The 15452-nt window shown below is 34.9% G+C and overlaps 1 pseudogene; it reads right to left on the bottom strand.

Annotated features, from left to right (window-relative positions):
- Positions 1–6187: 6187 nt before the first annotated feature.
- On the bottom strand, positions 6188–6324 carry LOC145273830 (U2 spliceosomal RNA; annotated as a pseudogene).
- Between the last annotated feature and the right edge of the window lie 9128 nt (positions 6325–15452).

The raw sequence follows: 15452 nt of genomic DNA, 5'->3' as shown, positions 1-15452 counted from the left end.
TGCAACAGAGAGATAAAACTTTTAGAGCATTAGCGTATACGTTCAGTCATCATAACAATGCAATTTGCGATACTCTCTGATACATTCCAACGGAAGAAAAAATAGGAGGCATTATTTTTTAACCTCTTTCGTATATATATATATATATATATATATATATATATACTAGCGTGACACGCACATGAACTGAGTAAAATAAACGCAAATGAATGTACAAAATGTATAACGATTTTTTCAATTTTGACCCCTTAAAAATTATTTTAACTATCTAATCACCCATAAAAGAACAATCCATAAAAAAATCCAATCATTTGAAACCCCTAGTGCCGCTTTGCGATTTTTAGTTTTGGGAGAGATAGAGTTTGAAAATATGGAGACAGACTGACATACGGATAGACATATGGACAGACAAATAGACTTATATATATACCGTAATTATCAATTCTTACACTGATAATTGCGTAAGCATGAAACTCCTGTGTCTGTAAGTATGAAATTAATTGTTAAATATTTATTTTAAAAATCTATTATCTCTACTATCATTCCGTGACATCATTTCGCACACGAATCTGTATTTGCATACAGCCGCCACACCGTGATACATAGCGGCTTATGTTTTATTTGGGGTAAATAAAAATAACGCACTAAAACTATAACATGGAAAATAGTTCTCGACAGACGAGATCTATCATCCAGGTTCGTGCATGTCTTTCGTCTTCCATCATAAACACCATTCCAACAAGCACTAGAAACTATGCCAAACCATACCCAAAAGAAATATTTCTCAACCAAATGGTACATGGTTCAATAGAGTTATAAATGATATCAAATAAAATATAAACGTGAAACTAGTGCATGCCAACATGAAACTAATCTCCGCAACATATGTTCAAACGTGAAATTCTGTAATAAGTATTCCAGCATATGGTTCACCAAATATGCAACGATGATAATGGCGCTGACGTGTCTTTACAACTTTAGTATCTCCTAAAATAACTTTATTCCATTATTGTCTTTCTCTTCTCGACGTTGTCCAGGAGTCTCTTTATTTTCATTATTGTCTCGTTTATTAACCTTCTCACACTTTTTCTTAAAATAAGTTACTCTAAGATATATATATATATATATATATATATATATATATATATATATATATATTACAAAATTAATTCAATTAATAAATAAGCTGATTAAAAATCAGTTTTGTAAAATGGACAAATAACGTCTTATAAAATATTGAAATTCAAATTCCATAAATACTTTCGAGTTTGGTTTACACATGTTTTATATTGGTTAGTTTACCTATTGCTTACAACATGGTCGTCTTTACATCCAATGTAAACATGTTTTTTGTTGAGCTGTCCTCTTGAATAATCAAATTCCAACAGCTACCGATCATTATGGTGTTCTCTCGCCGACTTCCTGACACTGATTATCTCTTATCCTTGAGTGGCCTCCGGGCCTTGACAAACGGTTATCCGCTTGTAAAAATAGCAATGTCCTGAATTAGTTTATGTCTCGAGTAAGCACCTCACACAAATTTAACTAATCAATTTATGTAACCTAACGTGTATAAATGCTACTAAAAATGACCTTTGTGTAATGTATGAACAAAATACCTGATAGGAAGATGTAACGACGCGTGTAACAAAGATTTGATTTAGGGTGTAACGTGTTTCTCGCTTTTGTTTCATTCTACTTGAGCCAAGTTTCTCAGAAATAAAGGCCCCATTTCCTGGGACTAACACGTGATCTCTATATAAAATACATAGATATGCGATTATATCCCGTTAAAGTTCCCTTTTATCTCTTAAACAATGAGTTATTAAAGAAGTTGAGAACATAATCCCCCCCCGCCAATTAACCATTAAAATATGTTATAGCATATCTTTCGTGTCTCTTTTTTTTTATTTAATAGACTCCAGGACAAGACTTCATCTAGTCTGGCAAAGCATCCCGATTCATGCTGTTAATTGGGATAACATCACTTGGGCAAAGTGCGCCATTCCTTTTACAAGCTAGTGTTGGTTAACCATACCGATGAGATCTTATTTGGGCCACGACTACTCTGTTATTTTGAATATTTAGTCAGGGTTTACTTCTAAGGAAACGGTATCCTCATGCGAAGCTGTGCTGACAGGCCCCTCTACACAGACACCTTAGACCAGCCATCTAACATTAACAACTTGGCTTTATATATTTCTTCATTACCTCCTACTCCCATACAAAAATACATGGCCATCATTAAATGATCATTTTATGATGGCCATGTATTTTTGTATGGGAGTAGGAGGTAATGGAGAAACAGAAGATAAAAAAGAACCTTATTATTGTTTAGAACTTAAGGTTTTGTAGAAAACTAGTATTATACATATGTATAAAAAATTAAAGAAAATCAAACGTTTTTAAATAGAAAATTATGAACATAATTTGTATTACAAAAATAATGAACAAAAACACCAGATGCATTATCAGTGGGAACGCTGCTGATTTTATTGGGTCAATCAGTTTGTTTATGTGATGAGCTGTTTCTGAAAATACTACTCTCATATTATTCATGCAGTCTCTGGCCTTTGCCTTTATTGCTACTAAACTTAAGAACCCTGATTTGCAAAACTAACAAACATTGGAAAGCACGCCGAGTAAGGAGTGGGAATGAATCTTTAAGTTTTATCCAAAAATTACCACCATTTTCTTTTTCAAATTCTTCTCTAAGAGTAGCAGAATATTTAAGCTTAATCGGTTCATTTTTTTCCTGGACTATCATCATTTATTTTAGGTTCAGTGGGAAAAGGGTTTTTTTTTATCCATTTTTCCGTTGGAATCATGTTTTTTTAAAAAGACATGACACAATCTGAAAAGGAAGAAATATTTTTACATCATCAAATTCTTCGATTATTTACCGCCGACTATATAATTTGTACTCCACTCGGGGTAAATTTATCCGTTTTTCATACTTTACACACACATTAAGTTATTCATATTAATAATATTTTATTTTATTCATACCAATAATATTGTTAGGTCTGCTATAGCGTTTGATATTTATAAAGAGAAAATACGTTTGAGTTTAATCTGTCTAGTACCGGGGGTCCTAATTCCGTATATAATTTAATTGTCATACAACATAGTGTCTTTTTTTAGCAATTCCCGTTCAAACCTGACTTTTGTAAAATATTTCAAAGTTATCAAAGTCCTTAGATATATTGATTAAGGACAAAGATTTTGATGAAGAGATAAAGGAGTACCACAGAATCAATTTTCCATCAGCCAGGGAGCAAGATTCAGTGTTTGAAAAATCTAGGGGCAACCTCAGCGGAGCATTATTTAACCGTATAGCAGGGATGAGATCAGACCCACCCGCCTTAGAAGTCTACGTTTCTTATGATATCAAGAGCAAGAGAAGGGATGAATTACTGATCATTGAGTATTGCTTCTGTCCCTTAAAATGAAATTTGGAAGGGAGTAGCTTATGTCTAAAGTTGAGTTCGGTGTGAACCGCCGAAAAAGCAGTTTAACCTTCTCAGTTGCCGTGCAAGCAACCTCATGATTGTTGCATAGTGAGGGAAGTGTTGATTGCCCAATATTTACATCGCAGTTATAAATTTTCCAGAAATTGCGAATTTCTGCGAGTCAATGCGCTTTCTGGTTATTTCGGCATGTTTTCCCTTGATTATTTCACTCTTATAATTATTTCTTCTTTGAACTTTTGTCCATCGAACTTGACTTATGTTGGATAACTCTGCAGAATGCATGCCGCCTTTGAGTTTAAGTTAGTTCTAAGTTCCGGTATTTGTGAATGTGAGCCTCAAGGATGGAGGTGAATCCTTTTTGTTGGCGTGTGCGTCTAATTTGCGCTGTAGTTATTCAATCATGGTGATACGTTTAAGTAATAACAATATGCATAAAATTAATTACAATGGTTTAAAATTCTCCTAAAAACCAGCAAAATGTTTTTCATAGGTTTACCAAAATCAAAGATGGCGGTCATTTGACCTGAATGACCTCGTAATCTTTATCTTCTCGTTACTATTTTTAGTCAGAAGAAAACTTAGTTTTCTTTTCATTTCCGTTTAGACGAAATAATTTAAACCGCAGGCAACTTATTTTTAACATGATCCCAATTAGTTATCTAATTACGTATATCTTTGACTTGCTTGGGAGGGGGGTGCCTAGTTGTAAAATACGCTTGAATATAATATTTTAATTTGTTCAGATTTCGTATATGTTGATATAGAATTGTGATTTCGAATGTAATAAAAAGTATTTGAGTGCCATCAACTAGAATCGAAACCGAAAGCAAAACTGTACCATTCAAAGCAGGTGACGTTACCACTGTACCAACGTGACACGAACATAAACTAATTAAATATTAAAAATAAAAAATAAACTAAGATGAATGTACAAAATGTATAAAGATTTTCTTTTTTTAATTTTTACCCATTTTTGACCCCCTGAAAACTATTTTAACCTGCTAAAGACCCATCAAAGAACGATCCATAAAAAATCCAATCATTGCAAGCCCTAACACTGCTCTGCGACTTTTAGTTTCGGAGGAGATAGTTTGGAAGTATGGAGACAGACAGATAGATAGTTTTTATATATTAGATTACTTTTGTGACTTGCACTGGCATTGGATGAGTGAAGCACACATTAACATAAATGTCTATCGGTCAACTTAGTATTTAAATAAACAGATCCGAGTTCAAATCTTGTCAGATATATTATATTCAACTATACGCCGATATAATTGGTAAATATATAACTCGCACAATCCCCAAATTGTGGATAAAATAGCAACCTGTGCAATTTTATTTATTAGCCAGTCTGAGAAATTGCCTTCAGGTAGATGGGCTGTCGCATAGCCTCCTTCCAGTCGAGTGATTGGACAGTGTAGGATCAGGTGGTTTGTGTCCTAGAGGGCTTCTATGCACTTTAGGCAGATTAAGGAGTCTATTAGTTACACTTGTGTTTGTTTACCGGGGTCCTTTAGTGTGTTGTTCTGATCCGGTTTGCGGCTGTCCACTGCTTCCTATTATTTGTCGAAAATCTGGGAGACGCAAGGTTGAGTCTTCAATGTTGTCCTCTTCTTTTGCGAGATTTGTTTTTTCATTCCTCTTTCTATATCTCAACTGGGTCCAATTTTTTTTATTTTTTCAGTTGTAGTCTGGGAGTATCTGGGGCACCTTTTAAAATTTGTTGGATTGGTAAGTCTCTGGTCTAAGAGAGAGGGGGAGGGTGGGTTTAGTGGCAGATTCACAAGCCCAACTGTTGTAAAATACCTCACACATGGACAAATTATGACTTTATAAATATATCGGATACTCTCAAGTGTGAGTTACTTTCTATCACGGCTCACTTCTTTGCGGCAGCATTGGCAATATCGTCAATGTATTTGTTAAACAAATCGTATAAACTAAATTGTTGATAAAGGCTACTTTTCGTCAATAAACGCGTTTTAAAATGGGTTGATGTACCGTAAAACAGACAAAACTTGATTTTCCACGTTGTGGTTGTGTCTGCCATTATGGCCTCCTTCTTTGTAGCTGGACGCTGGCTTAGGAGAGGAAGAAGAATGCAAATGACTTGAATATTCAGCAGGATACAGTTAGTCAATTCTGAAAACAATCGTTACCGGCAGGTTTCGTTGTATCATAAATTCCAACAATCTCTCATGAATTTGTTTATCTACCAGCCCACGTAGTCGGAAGCTCCGCAAAATGGTCACTCATATCCCATCGTTGTTTCGCATTAGCTGATTAACTTCTTTTTTTAAGCTGTCCATCTCCATAGGCATGTGAAAGCTGAAAAAATAAATTGCTCGATTTTAGATTCTATGAGAGCTAATATAAAGTAATTTAATTTAAAAAAGCTATGCATTACAGTGTGTGTTGGATGTACCGGATTTTAGTTGATCTGGCTATAATAACAAGGCGGATAGCCATTAGTCGCGTGCTCTCGTGTAATGAATGAATGCGTGAATGTAGGATTGACATGAAATTCTTAAAGATAAACTAAAATGACCGACAAATGGGCTGAAATGACTTAAATAAAAATTAAATGACTTAGAATGACTTTAATGAACTTAAGGATGACTTGAATGCTTAAAAAATTATTCGAATCCTTCAAAAACAACTTGAATGATCTGGAGAATGACTTGAATGGCTTCGAGACCGACTGGTTGTAAAGTGGGTGATCATTTTACATTAAATTAATACAGAAAAGTTATCCCCCACTTTATATCACAAAGTTACAAACATAAGTACAGCATGTAGTAAGAACAGATACTACACTTTGATCTTGGCCAAAAGGCCAAGAAAGGGTGTTTATTTGCTCCCCCACCGATCAAATTAGGCACAAGGCCGATTTTTAATGTGAGGAGTGAAGGGGAAATGGGGACCAGCTCCCCAGGGAGTAGGGGAGCTGGATAGTGCCAATTAGTATGAAAGGTTGCCCCTACATTGACCAAGGTCTTATATGTGGTGTTGCTATTTATTTGCTCCCCCACCGAGCAAATTAGGCACAAGGCCGATTTTTAATGTGAGGAATGAAGGGGAAATGGGGACCAACTCCCCGGGGAGTAGGGGAGCTGGATAGTGACAATTGGTATGAAGGGTTGCCCCTACATTGACCAAAGTTTTATATGTGGGTTGTCCCCATATGGTCTTTGCTTGCAGTATCTGCCGGAATAGATACTACACTTTGAGATATTAAATTTTTTATTCACAGGAAAAAAAATACAATAGGGATATGAACAAAAAACTTAGGCACAATGCCAACTCAAAAAGAAGGAGGTGATGGTGAGGTTGGTTGATCCATCTCGACTCTATTGGAAATTTTAAATGATTTTTCTCTTGGCCAGCATCTTTAATCATGGTTACCGTTTTAAATTTGAATTTTTGTGAGTGTGGTGGTGGGGAGGGGTCTTCCTACTTAAACTCAATTTTCATTTTTTTTTTTAATAACAAAAAAGATAACAATTTTAATAAAATTTCATTTGTGTCGAGGGACATGTGAAAAAAAAAGAGGAGACCCCGGTTAGTAAGGCCCTCCCAACCCTATCTGAAATGCTAGACCACCCGTTTCACTCTGGTTTGTAAAGGACCAGGGTTTCGCGGGCAGCCTCTAAATGGAGGGGTAGGGATTGTGTCCTAAGTATGGGAGAAAAGAAAAATTTGACGTTGAGGGCTGGGGGTGTTAGTGTTTGGTTTGATTTCCTCCAAGCTGGGTTGAATTTCGAGAGGAAGGGGGGGATTGTTGTTTTTGGAGATTGGGAGTCTTGGAGGCTTTCTAATAAGGAAAACAAGATTTATTCGGCTGACAAGAGGTCGTGCCGCAGACGAGCCGCCTGTCCTGGTGATCTCAAGCCTCTAGCATTCAAACCGGACAAATAAAGACATGGTACCTACCTTAGGGTGTGTCGCACTTGGCTCCTAAGTCGGTCGGAGTGAGGATGCCAACATTGTACGCGATGCTCAAGGAGGTCAGGTTCTTCAGGTCCTGGCCTTCTCTCACAATGCCTCCAACGTCTAGGGGAAAGGTCAATTTTAGGGTCCTGTAGAGAGACGGATGGACCCACACTGAGACCCTTCCCTTGCATTTTTTGACAGTTCGTCAAGGGAGGGGTCACTTTTTAAAAAAAAGTTCCATTCCCGGAGAGACCCCTTCAGCTGCCTCCAGAAGTGACCACAAGTTGCTCTTGCAAGCCTCTGACACTGATCTTGGCCAAAAGGCCAAGAAAAGCTTAAAAAGCTAAGAACAGCATCTATTAACAACAGACTTTTGATCTTAACCAAAAAGGCCAAGCACAAAAGTGTTACGGACAGACCGACAGATCAACCGACTGACCGACAGAACGACCGACGGAGGGAGTGACTTATAGAATCGCTTGCACACGACTATAAATAAATGATTCAAAAATTAAAACAAATAAAATAACTACGTCCTTTCTAAAACATCTCTCCTCATTACATCTCTACTCAAAAATGGACAAGCCCACAATCGCAGCGACATCTTGAATAAACCATTTGAGCACATTATAATTTCTCTTCCTCAATACAAACTTTCCGAATTAACCAGTGGGATAAATATAAGGGTTACTGTTTTATTATTCTCTAAATTTAAACCGGGCCCGGATCTATATTTACAAAGGGATTAACACACACTTTTTTTTTGCTTGCTTTTTTTTTGTTTGTTTGTTTTGTATTTTTTCTTTTTTTTTTTTTTTGCAAGATACGCTCGAACTAATCTACACATATCGGCAGTCGTTGGAGAAATAAAAACAACACATATCCACATCCTTTTCAACTAAACATGCCATCGCACTAATAAAAAGTGTCATTTAATTAGGTTGGTCGATCTGTCACACTCTAGTTTCGTCTGTCACGTTTTATTTTGAAATTATATTACCATTTCTGAACAGACAGATTAAACGAACGTGTTTCTTCCTTTTTTTTTTCTTTTTTTTTTTTCAAGTATCAAATGACATTTCAGCGCATGCGTAACAAAAGACAGACAAACGAAACCGGAAATTAAAAAAAAAAAAATCGTCTCGTATTATCGTCTGATATTTCATTAGTTGCATATAGGATGATGTCATATTTTCTGTTTAAAAGCAACAATTTTGTTTTTGTTGTTTTTTTTATAGCAAAATCTATCTTTTATTTGATCAGCAGACTGACTTTGTTCTTCTGCCATTGTGCCTCATTTAGCATTCGCAGTTCGGTTTATTATTTTTACTTGTCGTTTCCTGTTTCCTTATAAATACAATATTCCCCTTTGGAAAGTGAAAACCTTTATTGCTATATTAGTAAGACTATCAGACAAGATCTCGTACATCTCCTTGTATTTCTCATCTATAAGTATCTATAATGTCTTTTTGTCTGTCTCTTTGCCTGTTCCACCTTTTTTCGGAAACTTCGAGGTCGATCTGACTGAAATTTTGTACGGATCTTTGTTATAATAAGGTGCAGCGAAGTACGTATTATGTCATGTGTTCGATGCACAGTTTGAGATTAATAGGGGTTTATATGGTTTACTCATCACAATATCAGATATATTCTATAAATTTTCTTCGGAAACTACTCGGCGAGTCTGACTGAAATGTTGTATAAACTTTTGTTTTGATAATGTGCAACGAATGAAGTGTTATGGTATCTGTTCTATGCAGGATTAAGTATTGATCGGTTTAGTTACCATACTACCGTATTCACTCCAGATGTTTTTTTTTTCAGAAACTACGAAGTTGATCTGGGCGAACTTTTGTATGAAATTTGATTATAAGGTGCAGCGAATTACGTATTTTCATATCCGTTCGATAAACAGAGAAGGATTAGTCGTAGACATTCGTATTTAATGTCAAAATGAGCATCAATTTAACACTATTACATCATTCAATTTGGTATAAATCATTCATTTTGAGTCAACGTCCTATAACTTTTGCTCGTTCTTAACGGCTGAAAATATAGTATTATATAAATAGAAATGCAATCATTTCTTTCTTTGCAATTAATCGGATATTTATTGAAATCTATACTGTTAATAAAATTCTAAATGTTTATTTATTTATGTGTGTGTGTGTGTGTGTGTGTGTGTGTGTGTGTGTGTGTGTGTGTGTGTGTGTACCAATAAAACTTTCGAACGGATCCACCGAATTGAAAATAGCCCGAAACAAGAGTTTTGGGGCCATTTCGTTTTTGTCGAAAAAGTTACCTGCCCATGTCAACGGAATTCAGCACTGTCTGTGTACAGTCGCGGTAACATCTTCGGCCATACGGACAGTACTTGTGGCGCTCTGGATAACGCGTCTGACTACGGATAAAAAGATCCCAGGTTCGAATCCTAGCAAGTTCATGATAATTTAAACCATGATTTTATCCAACGTTTACTAATTACCCTTGCCCTTAGCGTATTTTTTTCCGTGATTTGTGCATATGGGAATTTCCCATACTCCGAGTTCACAGTGTAAGCGTTGATGGTGTACTTGATGTTGAGTGTACTCGATTTTGCGTTTGACTTGGCGTTGTGTTTGCCGACGCGGCGCAGCCGCTAGTTTAAAATAAAATAAAAACTAAAATGAGTTTGTAAATCTTATTTTAAAATAAAATAAGATATTAAACATTTTATCACATAAAATTAAATGCACTTTTTTCTCATTTCCGCTGCATTTTCGAACGAGCCTCGAAGAAATGTTTCATCATCGTTGCATTAAAGGATGTGTGATTTGCGGTCATTTACTATGAATCAAATATTTATTGAAATCAACAATAATGGAAAATTTAAACAAATGTTTATTTTTTTTTAATTTTAAAAATATAATTTTTCTTAATTTTTTAGATGATAATCGATAATATTTATTATTATTATTATTATTATTATTATTATTATTATTATTATTATTATTATTATTATTATTACGACTACTGTTCGCATCTTTAGTTTATTTTTTCACAACGTTTCGGTCGATGTAACCTCTCCTCTTTAGGTGTACTTTGTCGAATTGTGGAACTTTTCTGTCGAACTTGAGAATTTGCACAGAAATCCGAACAAAACCATTTATTTAATCCACAGGGAAAGCATGTTGCCGTTCCGTCAGAAATGAATTGTTATAAGTCTTAAGTAATTAGCAATTGTATACTTCGTATCGACCGTACTGAACCTTCAGCATCTAGAAGAGTGTAACATTAAACTGAATTTTGTCAAGTACTTTTATCCATTACGCTATGTGTCGTTACAGTCTTTATATCGACTGAAATGTTGTGAAAACAACATTCAAAATGATAGTAAAACGCTAAAAACAATATTTTTCGAATTTCATTTATTCGCACAATTCAAAATGCCAATGAGACGGGTTAGGGGTTACTATGAATTAGGGACAACGCCTAGAACATTACATGTCAAAGTCAGAGTATTAAACCACCGAAAATCAGAAAGCTTTATTCGAGCTAAAGTTGACTTTTTTCTTAATTCCCTAAACAGGGCTCAATTTTGATTTCTTAAAGGAACATTATAAGAATATTTTTTTTCTTTTAAATAGATAATAACAGATGCACAGATACACGCACGCACAAACACACACATAGGTTCGATCAGTAACTCGGGATAGGTGCTAGCTGCACTCAAGAGGTGTAATACAGCGAAACAGTCTTTCTGTGGACGATTACTACATAAAGCCTCCCTTTTTGGACTTGAGCACTATCGTAAATCGTTTCGCCTGCTACTTAATCGTTGTAACGCAGAGCCTTTTGTAAATAAGCAACCAAATCAAGCGATAAAAATAAAAAGGCATTTGATGAGAGCGTTTCGACATATATGAAATCGTTACATATATATATATATATATATATATATATAGATATATATATATATATATATATATATATATATATATAACTCTCTTCCGTTTGCCTGTTCTCCATCTAACTACAATTTGGTTGTCTTCAAGTCCAACGTAAACAAATTCTTGATAAACGGTCCCTTTAAGTAATCCAATTTACTAAATTTCCACTACTAATTACTATATTATCCCAGTGACTACTGTACACCCATAAACCCTTGTCCTCGAGTGGCTTACGGGCCTTGATAAGTGGAGACTCTTATGTAAAAAAAAGTGGAACACACAATACTGTGGGGCTTCTTTCTGGATGGTTATAACATGTAAACCACTATTAATAATTGCCCTCACTCTCCATCTGTACTTAAAATAAAGCAAAAGTTCCATAAGCAAAGATTCTTTCCTAGTACACACAATATCGCAAGTCTAGATCTTGGATAGCTATAACATGGTGAGTCCTCCAACTTACTCTATTTACGTCTCATCAGTTCTTTCATAGTGTGTCGGTTAATCTGTCACATAACAGTTTAATTATTAAATGCGTATTTTAAAGGAACACATCTTCGATATTTCTAAGTATTTTTTATAAGAGGCTCTTTGTGTCGGTTGGTCTGTCATACAAAAGATGGCAATGGCATTTTTAATCACTAAACGCGTAGATTAAATGGACGCAACTTTCAAAGACGCGTCGTTGTATATGGGTACGTTGTGGCATACATTTCTAACGGAAGTAAATTTGCGCGAATTTAGGTCGAGACTTACATTGAACTTTTCCGGCAGTTTTTCATGAACTCATGCTTGCGTGGCATTTTTTTTTCTTCTTCTTACATAGAACAACCTGGGATAACCGGCGGTGCTCGGATAATGGATATAAAAAAAGAGAGTTAATGAGTTAGTGTAACATCTCTTCTTTTTTTTTTTAATTCTCTCTATCTCTACCAATGACTGCTTCATGTCTCCCTCCGACTATACTCTCTCTCTCTCTCTTTGCTCCCTCTCTCTTTCTCTCCCCTTCCCCCTTCCTCTCTCTCTTTCTCTCTCTCTCTTGTAATGACAGAAAAGAATTGTCTTCTTTCCCCATGTTTTCAACAGGCGAAATAATCATCTTTCATACTGATGATTCCCGTAAAAGGATGAAACGCATCTGCATAAGAATTTAAAATATTTATCATATTATTATATCTTCTATCTGTCTGTCTGTCTGTCTGTCTGTCTGTCTCTCTCTCTCTCTCTCTTTCTTTCTTTCTTGTAAAGTCAAAAAAATTAATTCTCTTCTTTCACCGTGTTTTCAACAGGCGAAATAATTATCTTCCACACTGAAGATTCCCGTAAAAGGATGAAACGCATCTGCATAAGAATTTAAAATATTTATCCTCTCTCTCTCTCTCTCTCTCTCTCTCTCTCTCTCTCTCTCTCTCTCTCTCTCTCTCTCTCTCTGAAGTGATAATTTAATATTAAATTCTGGAATTTTTTAAATGTAGGATAAATGTATTATTCGACAAGAATACAAAATTTTTTTTAATTATTTCCTTAATCCGTGGATTAAGGAAATAATAAATAAATGGCTCATCTTATGAAAGGGAACTTTTAAGCACATGTATAGAAAAACTAAAACGTTTGCACGAAAAGCCTAAGAGAAGACAATATTAAAAAAGAATATTTCATGGTATTTTTATGTTACATGAAGAAATATAATAATTTATCTTTCTTTTAAGTTGGTTATTTTTGTTTTACGGCATATCAACACTTTTCAGGTTATTTAATGCCGAATACATTTACTTTGAAGAAAAGATTTTTAATAGAATGTATATATATATAAATATATATATATATATATATATATATATATACATACATACATATATATATATATATATATATATATATATATATATATATATATATATATTCAAGTCGGTTTCTATTTACACATTGTTGGGACCCTAACAAGTCCGAATCCAGTTATTTGGAGGAAAATTTATATATACTTTGGGTAGAGCACTGTCGTAAATAATCTTACCCGCTACTTAATTGGCTGAAAATGCGAAGCTCGTTGTTTGTTTGTTTACGAACAGGCGATTTTAGCACTATAAAAGTGGTGGCGGGTGTCTATTTAAATAGACATTCCGACGAGTTATTTACGGGCGTCGATTTCATGGTCGAGTGGGAGAACTGCTGACTGTCAATACGGCGGTTCTAGCTTCAATCCGTGGCTTGGGAGAGATGCTAGTCTAGCGGCACTGATGAGTTGTGATACAACGAAGCAGGACTGTATGTCGATGACTATATATATATATATATATATATATATATATATATATATATATATATATATTTATTTATTTATTTATATTCAAGTTGGTTTCTATTTAACAGGTACTACTTGGGAGCAATGGCAATTAAAGGGTGGCTCCACACTCCCCAAGGCCCGCAAGCTGGGTCCTCACCATCGGATATAGTTTAAGTTCATTTCCAGGATCTTTTTTTAGATTTTTTAGGCAAACTTTCTAGTTTTTCAATATATGCGCTAAATAGAAACATTTATGACTTCCTATTAGCATTGTTCTGATTAAAAAAAAAACAAAAAAAACATTACTTTTGATGAGATGAGCCGCTTGTTTAAAATCCATTGATTAAAGAAATAATTTAAAAAATTCTATTCCTTGTCGAATAATAAAGTTATTGTAATTTTTTTTTTTTTTAAATTACAGAATTTAATTCAAAATTTTCACTTAGTGAATAGACAAACGAACGAAAGTTTAATTTAAGCGAATGAGAAAAGCAGTATTTTAACTCGGGAGAATTAAATACAGAAGTAAGAGTAGGACACAGCGCTTGTTAAATCCATCCATGTGTCGTCATAAAAATGACACTAAACGGGAAATATTGTTCTGTTTAAAATTTAATATTAAATTTATTTATTTCGATTAAGATTTGGTTCCTGTGTTGCTATTGAATCTGATGATCTTGTATTTTTCTAGATATTTATACAAAATGATTTCTTTTACTTTCGATCCTCGTAGGAAAAAGAGCGCCTGTGTAGCTATTGTTCATCGCAGACAAATATGCATTGAGAATGGTGATGACTATGTAGAAAAATAAATTCTGGAGCACAAAAGGTCGCTCGCTTTAATGGTATCACTTCCGTCTTCGTAGCTCGTCAACTTCTCGATTATAAAAAAATAGGAGCTTATACGTTTGTAACGATGCTCGTTTACGTATATATATATATATATATATATATATATATATATATATATATATATATATATATATATATATATATATATATCGACATAATTATAAAAATCTGTGAACAGTGCGGCCGTCCTTTCTAGCTTGCTTGATTAGATCTTGTCTTTGACCATCGAGTGAGTCATCTTTTAAAAAAGGGATGAGAGGGGAATATATATATATATATATATGTGTGTGTGTGTGTGTGTGTGTGTGTGTGTGTGTGTGTGTGTGTGTGTGTGTGTGTGTGTGCGTGCGTGCGTGCGTGTGTGCGTGTGTAACTATATTCGTATGGATGTGGTTCAGAGGCTAGAGAATGGGGGTGGAGAATCGTATTTTTTGTTTTGATTCCAACTGATGACACCCAAGTCATATATATGTTTTTGTTTGGATCTCATCACTATATATTAGGTGCAATATAATAATAAATGCAGGAATTAAAATATTATATGTAAGTATATCTTACTACCGGACGACACCAGATGGCCTCTAACTGCATATATAAGCAGTATCCGGACTATTGGAAAACTGCTTCTGTGGTACCAGTATTCAAGTATTCTGGAGAAAGAACTGACCCATTAAAGTATCGCCCTATTAGCCTCCTCCCACTTTTTGCCAAAATATTTTAGACCATAATTAACCATGCTCTAGTCCAGCACCTTACAGATGCTAAACTTCTGACCGACCAACAATATGGATTTAGACAAGCCCGTTCCACAGCAGATCCTCACTGTAATCGCTGAACGCATATACCATTCACTGGAAAAAGCGGGAGAGGGCAGAGCGGTAGCTCTAGATATATCTAAGGCTTTTGACAGGGTATGGCATGAGGGTCTCCTCAGGAAGATTAGATCATACGGTATCACTGGTAGAATACTTAACATAA

Source organism: Euprymna scolopes, chromosome 4 (genome assembly GCF_053919585.1).
Source record: "Euprymna scolopes isolate OS-2025 chromosome 4, ASM5391958v1, whole genome shotgun sequence".
Lineage (NCBI taxonomy): Eukaryota > Metazoa > Mollusca > Cephalopoda > Sepiida > Sepiolidae > Euprymna > Euprymna scolopes.
Note: the sequence above shows the minus strand (reverse complement) of the source record. Positions and strands in the feature narration are given on the sequence as shown.